This window comes from Clupea harengus, chromosome 4, assembly GCF_900700415.2.
Source record: "Clupea harengus chromosome 4, Ch_v2.0.2, whole genome shotgun sequence".
Taxonomy (NCBI): domain Eukaryota; kingdom Metazoa; phylum Chordata; class Actinopteri; order Clupeiformes; family Clupeidae; genus Clupea; species Clupea harengus.
The window spans coordinates 11,578,999-11,587,589 of NC_045155.1; the positions used below are offsets into that span (position 1 = coordinate 11,578,999).

At 41.8% G+C, this 8,591-nt stretch overlaps 1 pseudogene; it reads left to right on the plus strand.

Annotated features, from left to right (window-relative positions):
* Positions 1–400: 400 nt before the first annotated feature.
* LOC105898909 lies at positions 401–1,655 on the plus strand (annotated as a pseudogene).
* Positions 1,656–8,591: the final 6,936 nt, after the last annotated feature.

Below are 8,591 nucleotides of genomic sequence, written 5' to 3' on the forward strand. Positions count from 1 at the left end.
TCACTTGTTGTAGCACTGAAGGTAGGCACCTATTTGTTGGAAATGGATAGGGCAAAATAAAGCTGTAGCATCTCATTTTATGCTTATAATTGACTTGTCTTGGTAAATATGAGAAATAAGACCTGGAATATATTCAGCTTTTATCTTGACAAACTGCCTTTTCATACCAAATACACCATTGTAGCTATAAATATGTTTTATAAGTCAGCTGATTGATGTTGATAAATTATTAGCACACCAAGCTATAAGCATAAGTTTCAAAATATCACATTTATACCTGCATTGTTTTGCACATTTTGCATTTCAGATTGCATCTAATATACTGTATAGGTTTTGTACTAAGCTAAATAATTATATTGTTATATTACTAATATATGTTCTAACTCTGATAGCCAGGAAAATGTTGGCAAAGGAAAACAGAAACCTCGTTCTTGCTGTGTACTTCATCACGTTCATCTTTGGGCTGCCAGCCAACATCATTGCCCTCTATAGCTTCATCAAGAAGGTACTGCGGAGTGCCACTCCCCTGGATGTCCTGCTGATAGGCCTCACCATCTCGGACCTGTTATTCCTGGTCTTCCTTTCCTTCTGGATGAAGGAGGCCATCGACCACATGCAGTGGTACTTGCCCAACTTCCTGTGCTCTTTGTCGGGTCTCATCTTCTATGGCACCATCTACAACAGCACCCTGTACCTCACCGCCATAAGTGTTGAGCGCTACCTGGGAGTTGCCTATCCCATCAAGTACAAACTAAAGAGAAAGCCTCTGTATGCGGTGGTGGGCAGTGTCCTCATCTGGGTCATCACCATGACTGAGTGCAGCATCGTCTACATCATGCAGTACCACCATGACAATGAGACCACCGACGAGAACAACAGCACAGTCTGCTATCACGAGTTATCCTCAAAACAGCTAGAAATACTGCTGCCGTTTCGCCTGTAGCTGTTCGTCCTCCTCTTCTGCTTGCCACTTCTCATCTGCTGCTTCTGTTACATCAACTTCATCTCCCAGCTGCCCATCATCTGCCCCAGGCGACGTACAGAGCCATCGGACTAGCCTTCGGCACCATCGTAATCTTTGTTGTGTGCTTCGGGCCCCATAATGTGGGATACATCAACGGTGAGAGCACCACATGGCGCAGGCATGCCGTGCTCACCAGCATCTTTAACACCTGCCTGGACCCCTTCATCTACTACTTCTCCTCGTCTGAGCTGAGGGCCACGTTCAACCGCATCCTCAGCAGGGTGTCGGCGAGGCTGCAGCTACAGTGTTGCTCCAGCAGGAAATGCCAGAGCACTGACCCACGCCTGGCCCTAGAATTGCGCACACAAAGCACTAATGATCAATTGGGCTAGGCATGCCAAGGTTCTGTGTAGAGAGCTTCCCTCTCTCTATGCGCAAGTCTTCCGAAATCTCAATATTCCGCAAAATAGTCCGAAATATCTTTACGGGGGCATTGCACCCCCTGGCATAATTTAGAAATATTTTAAGTTGCACAAAACATACACAGCATTTAGTTTGCGCAGCGGAGCGGAGACGCCCACCGGGCTATATAGGGTACCACTCGTGCGAAGGAAATCACCGGCAGATTGTCGCAGGACATTACGCAGATCTTGTCAAGCACTGACAAAGCAAGCATGCGCAATGCACATCATAGGCCTGATTCATTCAATGCAATGCCATTTTGGATAGTGTTGTGTGTGTCTTGCTGGAAACAAGAAGTAGGCTAATCAGCGAATGTTGCATTTGTTTCACCAACTTTATTAGGAGACGGGCAAACACCTGTCTCTGCGCTTAAACTGCGTCCTCCACAGAAGAGAAAGTGGAGGCCCCTGGAGAGGAGAATTGCGCGTCTCAAACGCGATTACAATCAAGGGGTCTGCACGCTGCCGGAATACTGGTCAGCAGTTCAGTTCTTGGTCCACAACTTTGTTTGACTTGTTTGACGTAGGCCTATTATTATTATTAACCTAGGCTATTTAGAATGATGCAGGTTTTTTTGCTCTGAAAGTTGGCTATCATGTTTTTTTTTATCATCGCGATGCAAATGCCATGTGTGTATAATACTATTCTGAATTAAAGTTCATGGTTGTGAAATAAATGCATTTATATGTTCATGATTGTGTAATCAATTAATTGGGATGTGCATGCAGTGGCCTATGTGGTCCACGTTGCTGTGCTCACAATTTTGGAACAGCGGGCTGTCGGACTAATGAGTTTTGTGTTGTCGGGGTGTAGGTCTACCATAACTTTGGTATCTGGACAAATTAGCATATTTTCGGAATACCGAGTTTTTGGAATACTGGGCATTCCGAACATTGTAACCCCTCTCACAGATTTTTAAGTGTCAACCTAACAACTAAATACCTTCAAGATGGGCACCAAGTAGCCCGGCGGAAAAAAAAAAAAAAAAGTGAGTGTGTAGGCCATGAGAGAAAGAATTATGAGCATATAATTGTAGGTTTGGCAGGAGAAATGCAGCTATATTAGCATATCGTTTCATCAGTCCAGTGCTTGTTCACTGCTTACTTTGAGTTTGTTTTCTCTCTGCGTCTGCAACAACTCAGCTCACCTACGCTACTTCACTCTGTTCATAACAGGCTAGTTCCAATGCATGCTGCAACACTATAATGCTATGTGTTTCGATGAAGCTTAGTGTATTTGGGCTACTGCATTGATTTAAAAAAGTCTGGAACAATTTCACGAAAACGTGCCCCTGGCGCCAGTGTTACGTTACTTCACTTTGTTCATAACAGCCTAGTCCCCATGCATGCTGCAACACTATAATGCTATGTGTTTTGATGAAGTTTAGTGTATTTAAGCTACTGCATTGATTTGAAAAAGCCTGGAAAACGAAACGAAAGCCTAATCTGGGGAACATCAGGTTTGTTTATTTGCTTCTCAAGCTGGTCATACAAAATAATATGGTCCTCTCTTGAAAATATCCAGGCCTATACACAGAGGGTAATAAGCCAACGAGTCGTCAACATGTTTTAATAATACACACATATGCTATTGCATTAGCCTGATGATGGCAGAAACGTATCGATGCATTCCAACATCATTTTAACATCTAGGTGACTAGTTTAATTGGACAATATGACGTCACAATCAGTGATGTTTATGGCGTTACTAGCATACGATGTCACAATTCCAAAAGCTATATTTATCAGAATGATCATCAGTTGAAAATTCATTCACAGTGTCGATATGACTGTATGGTTTGTGAGCATCTCTCCTCGCAAATAAGCTATTTCTATTTCAGTGGTATGTATTTTTTTATTTTGCAACAGTTGTAAAATAGGCTTGAAGTTTATTTATTGATTCCTAATTGGTGCAATACTTTAAAAAATCCCTCTTAATCTGTGCATGCAGGCTGTTTTCGTCTTTATCCAAATTCTTCATTTAAATTTGAGTCAGAGCAGCAGATTAAACCAATTCCCCTGTACCATCTCCACCTAGACTAGTGTTTAAAAAAACAACATGAAACGAATCTCTACCAGCGAGAATGTCCATCCTGCCATGGTAAGTAATGATGAACTTTCTGCCAATACAAACTACAACAACAACAAAAATATGGATACTCTGATGAGTTGATAATAAAAGCACAGCCAGTCATGTAAATTATGTTAATCGTATTTCTATGTGTTTGTTAGGAGAATGAGGGAGAGGACAGTACACTTATTCTCTCTGCCAGTCAGCACTGCATGGTAAGTAAGCCCCCCTATATATTTGTGATGATTGGTGGCAAACTGTAAGAAATTAATATCAAGGGTGAATAGTCCTTCTAAGCATGAAGTGAGTTTTATATAGTGTCCTTAAATGGTCCGGAAACATCCCCTTCTTATTCTCCCTCATAGACATTAGCAGAAGTAGTTTTACCCTCTCCCCACTTGCCATTAGTGTCTGTCTTGTGTAGTTCCAGTCCTGTGTGGGCTTTTGATGTGTAGTTTGATCAAATGTAGTGAAACTGCAGCTTAATCTCATTGCATTTATTTATTTTCTCAACCAGGAGTTGCTCCAAACACTAATTGAACTGGGCAGCGGTTCTCATGAGGGGCACATGATAAGTTTCCTGAGAGAGAGCATGGTCGCTCTTTTGATAGCCATGTTAGAGGAGGAGAGGAAAGAGAGGGAGCTCATGAAGAACCAGGAGGTCGACCTTGAGAGGATTTACAAAACCTTGTTGGAGTTCATGAAAGATCGTGAGAACCAGCTGAATGCCATACAAGCAGAGTTTCAGAGGCTGCCTGTGCCTTTCAAGGAGGTACAAAATGCTTAATTTTCTGTTGTACACCATTCTAGTTTCATGCAGACATAAAATTGATCCCTTAAATAATGTACAAAATATTGTTTAATACACAATGGATTGGTTGGATTTCATATCAATACTACAACCAAAATACTTTCTGTAAGGATCGGTTTCTGTTGACCTATTTCTATTCTGGATTCTGTTTCATCTGTCTCTCAACTCTCTCTTTCCCATACCACTAGTTCCTTGAGAAATCCCGGCAGAAACTCACTGCAGGCCTGCCACGACCTTATGTCTCTCCCTCCCTTCCACTCCCACGTGGAGCTGAGACTTCAGCCAATATCTATACTCATGACATAGACCTGGAGGTTTCCTCACTGGGTTCCAGTAACAAATATATGGAGTTTGATTATGAGGTCAACATTCCCGCTCCTGCACCCTCTCCTCTATCCTATAGTCTCTCTTCCTTGAGTGTGTCTTCGGAGGAAAACCTGGAAACCCTCTCTGCTCATAGTGAGGCGTCTCTTACTTGGTTTGATGTGACTGACAGCAATCCTGCTGCCTCCAGCGTAGTTGGCCATAAGCTTGAGGCCGAAAAGGAAATTATAGCCGGGATCCAGAGAAGGGCAGAGAAAGAGGGAGAAGCTAGAGATGAGGGAAATGCCAAGAAAGCAGAAAAAGAGATGCGGCTGAAGGAGAAGGAGGAGAAAAAGCTGTCTCAGTTCCTCGACAAAAGAAAACAAGAGCACATGACACATCAGGAGAAGAGCTGGAAGGATGAGCAGAGTAGGGAGAAGAGGAATCTTGGTGAGACACTCAAAGAAGAAGAAGCTAAACTCAAGAAAAAAATTCAGGATGAGAAGATGAAACTGGAGGCAAGGAAAAAATGGGAAAAAGCCCTGATGAAGACGGCACACGAGCACCGCAAGTGGAGGGAAACACAGAATAAAATAGAAGTTGAGAAACAGAGAAAGCAACTGAAGCGTTCCATGAAAGACCAAGAAATTGCGGAGAAGAAACAACAAAAAGAGCAGAAGAAACAAGAAAAGGAGCAGAAAGAGAGGGAGGAACGTGAACTAAAACAACAGAAGAAAGCTGCCATGCAAGAAAAATGGAGAGCTGAGAAGCAGAAAAAACAAGAGCGATTTGAACAGACGTACTACAGGCTCTTAGCAAATCAAAATGCTCGAAAAGAAATGATGCTAGCCAAAGCTAAAGAAAGAGAACCTAAGAAACCAAAAATGAGGATGACTATTGTAAAGAAGCCATGCTTTATATGGAATCTCTTTGGGGGGGAAAAGAAGAAAGAGAGAAAACTGGAGGAGAAGGAACTGCAGAAGGAGGCAGCAGAAGAGTCTGATAGTGCAGAAGAAGAGATGGATGAAAGCTGGAATGATACTGAGAGTTATGTAAGCAGAAGTGGATATGGCAGCGTGGATATGTCAAGAGGACAATCATCAGTGTCGTTCACGCTCATATAGATACTATTGTGAGTTGAAAATCACACACGGTAATAGGCTACCCATTACAAAGATAATGTACAATACATAATATCCAAAGCAAGTGGATTTGTGGATGCAAATGTTCCCATCGTTCTAGTGGAGAGGTCTCCTGTGAAGGCTCATTCCTGGCCACTCTGATCCAGTCCCTTCTTGAGTCTTCAGCCAACACTTCTCTCATGTCTCACATCTGCTAAGCTGGCTTGTGCTTTCCTTCAACCCTCATCTCTGAACACAGGCCTTCTCCTTTTTATACCTCCACATCTCAAAACCACAGCCAGCCAGAAGCAGATGGGCTCCCCCTATTTGGTTTTCTCTTGCCAGTATCGCCATATGGCTTGCTTTTATGGGTTTCAGGCTGCCATCGTTTTCTACACACAAAGAAATCACAACATCGAAAATCAAAATAAAAAATAAAGACATTGAAAAATGTTATGTTATTTAATTCATGCCTGAAATAATTGTTTGATTGATTTAATTTAATTGTAGAGGTAATACTACGTGCCAGCAATCACATTCATAAACGTGACTGATTGATAGGAAACAAATCTCAGTAGCCTACATCAATCCAAAAGGGAAGAATATTATGAATCATGTTTCTGCTAGATTTGTCTTGAGTGAAAGAAAGTAAAATCCAGGCCTTGTTTTTTCTTTTTAAATATATATATATATATATATATATAATTCAAAGTATATATTTTATGCTACACAATAGGCCTTCTGTCACATTTCAGATAGGCTGTCGTTATAAAACAAGTAAAAAATAGTGATGAAAGTTCACATTTACTGACTGTTTTCACTCCAAAGAAGCCTATCTAACTTATCTCTGGATAAGTTAACTGAACTAAAGTCCTGAGTCTAAATCTCCTCATGTAAGAGCCTTGGTTTTGCTAGGAGAATGAAGCCAAGCCATGGAGCACCTACTATAAGGTTTACTCTTATCAATGACTGTAGAATACAGTCTGTAGCCTATTCTACAGTCAACGCTCTGAGTTCACTTATCTGGGTTAGTCACTTACCATAGTCCGAAATATTTTTACTCCGACAAAATTAAACCCTCTGTTCCGAAATGCCATTGTTCCGACCATGGTGCATTGCACCCCCTGGCATAATTTAGAAATATTTTAAGTGGCACAAAACACACACAGCATTTAGTTTGCGCAGCGGAGCGGAGACGCTCACCGGGCTATCACGCATATAACTTTGCCTAGGCAATATTTGTCAATTTAGCCTACTCTGGTTTTGAATATAGGGCACTCGTGCAAAGGAAATCACCGGCAGATTGTCGCAGGACATTACGCAGATCTTGTCAAGCACTGACAAAGCATGCATGCGCAATGCACATCATAGGCCTGATTTCTTCAATGCAATGCCATTTTGGATAGTGTTGTGTGTGTCTTGCTGGAAACAAGAGGTAGGCTAATCAGCGAATGTTGCATTTGTTTCACCAACTTTATTAGGAGACGGGCAAACACCTGCCTCTGCGCTTTCGGAACAGTTGGCTGTCGGACTAATGAGTTTTGTGTTGTCGGGGTATATATACAAATTAGCATATTTTCGGAATACCGAGTTCTCGGAATACTGGGCTTTCGGAACATTGACATGGCACCCCTGCTCCCCAGGTTATACAAGTTTTTGTTTTCGCGGTTTTTGTTGTTGTTGTGTCTTGCACTCTAGTACCACCGTGGGCCTACTATTGACAGATGTTGAGTGGAGTTTGAGGGAGTTTTTATTTGTTTTAAGATAGTTGTAAGCCTATTTATCTTCTGCGTTTGGCAGCCATGACGTTCGGATAGTAGCCTAATCATAGGGCAGCATTTGAGTAACTGTTTTAATCCATGCAGATGGATTGAAAGGCTTCCTGTTCACACAACGAATGTTATGAAAATGATGTCGCAGTCGTTTCAACAGGCTGGGCGGGGCCGAAATTAGTCGCCGACCGGGAAATAGGTAAGCGAATGCAACACAATTTATGTCTAATGCCAGCAGCACCGCGACCGTGAAACGATATCCTGGAGACATTCTGTGGTAAATAACCATATTTGGGGGGTTAAAGAGAATCATAATAGAGAGGCAAAGAGATAGAAATAAGTTGTTTACATCAGCCAATCAATATTTGAATATGGGTAGGCTACTACAATATTTTAAATGACGGCTAATCTAGCTAATATGACACGATAATATATGGGTTTGCAACAGCAAGTGTTCTTTAGTCAACTACTTGAACCTATTTTGTTTAAAGGTAAACAACTTTGAATTAGTCTGGCCGCAGGATTATGATATGGCACAGCCAAGATCTGTCACCATCCTGGCAATCCTACTCAAAATGTTGGTGAAAAGGCCGTTACAGTCGGCACGACTGTGTTCTCACAGGCTACGTTCAACTGACTTATAGCGCTTGCAAAACGTCTCATGCATGTCAAAGTAGGGGTTGAGCATTATTGTAATCGAGCAGCTACATTCATTCTCGAATTCCTACATTAACGCAGAGTATCCGTTTAATCACGTCATGCTAGTGTAAGAACTTGTATGTCCTTTTCTAATCTTCGTTCATCGTTGGTATTGACTACGTTTCCCACACTGCTTTGTTTGGAGGCGGGAGTTGATAGGCTGCTTTTTTTAAGCAGATTCTGGCGGGAGTTGAGAAGAATCTTTGATTCATTTAAGAGTGTTTTTATGGGGGTGATTTTTTTTCTGAGCTACTTTTGTGTTCACTCGCAATACATTTTGTATACGTTGCAGGGTAATTCTAAAGTATCGCAAGGGAATGCAAAATCAGCTCCGGAAACAACAACAAAAAAGCTCCACTATCACCCTCAGGGTCTATGTTTTGGATGGC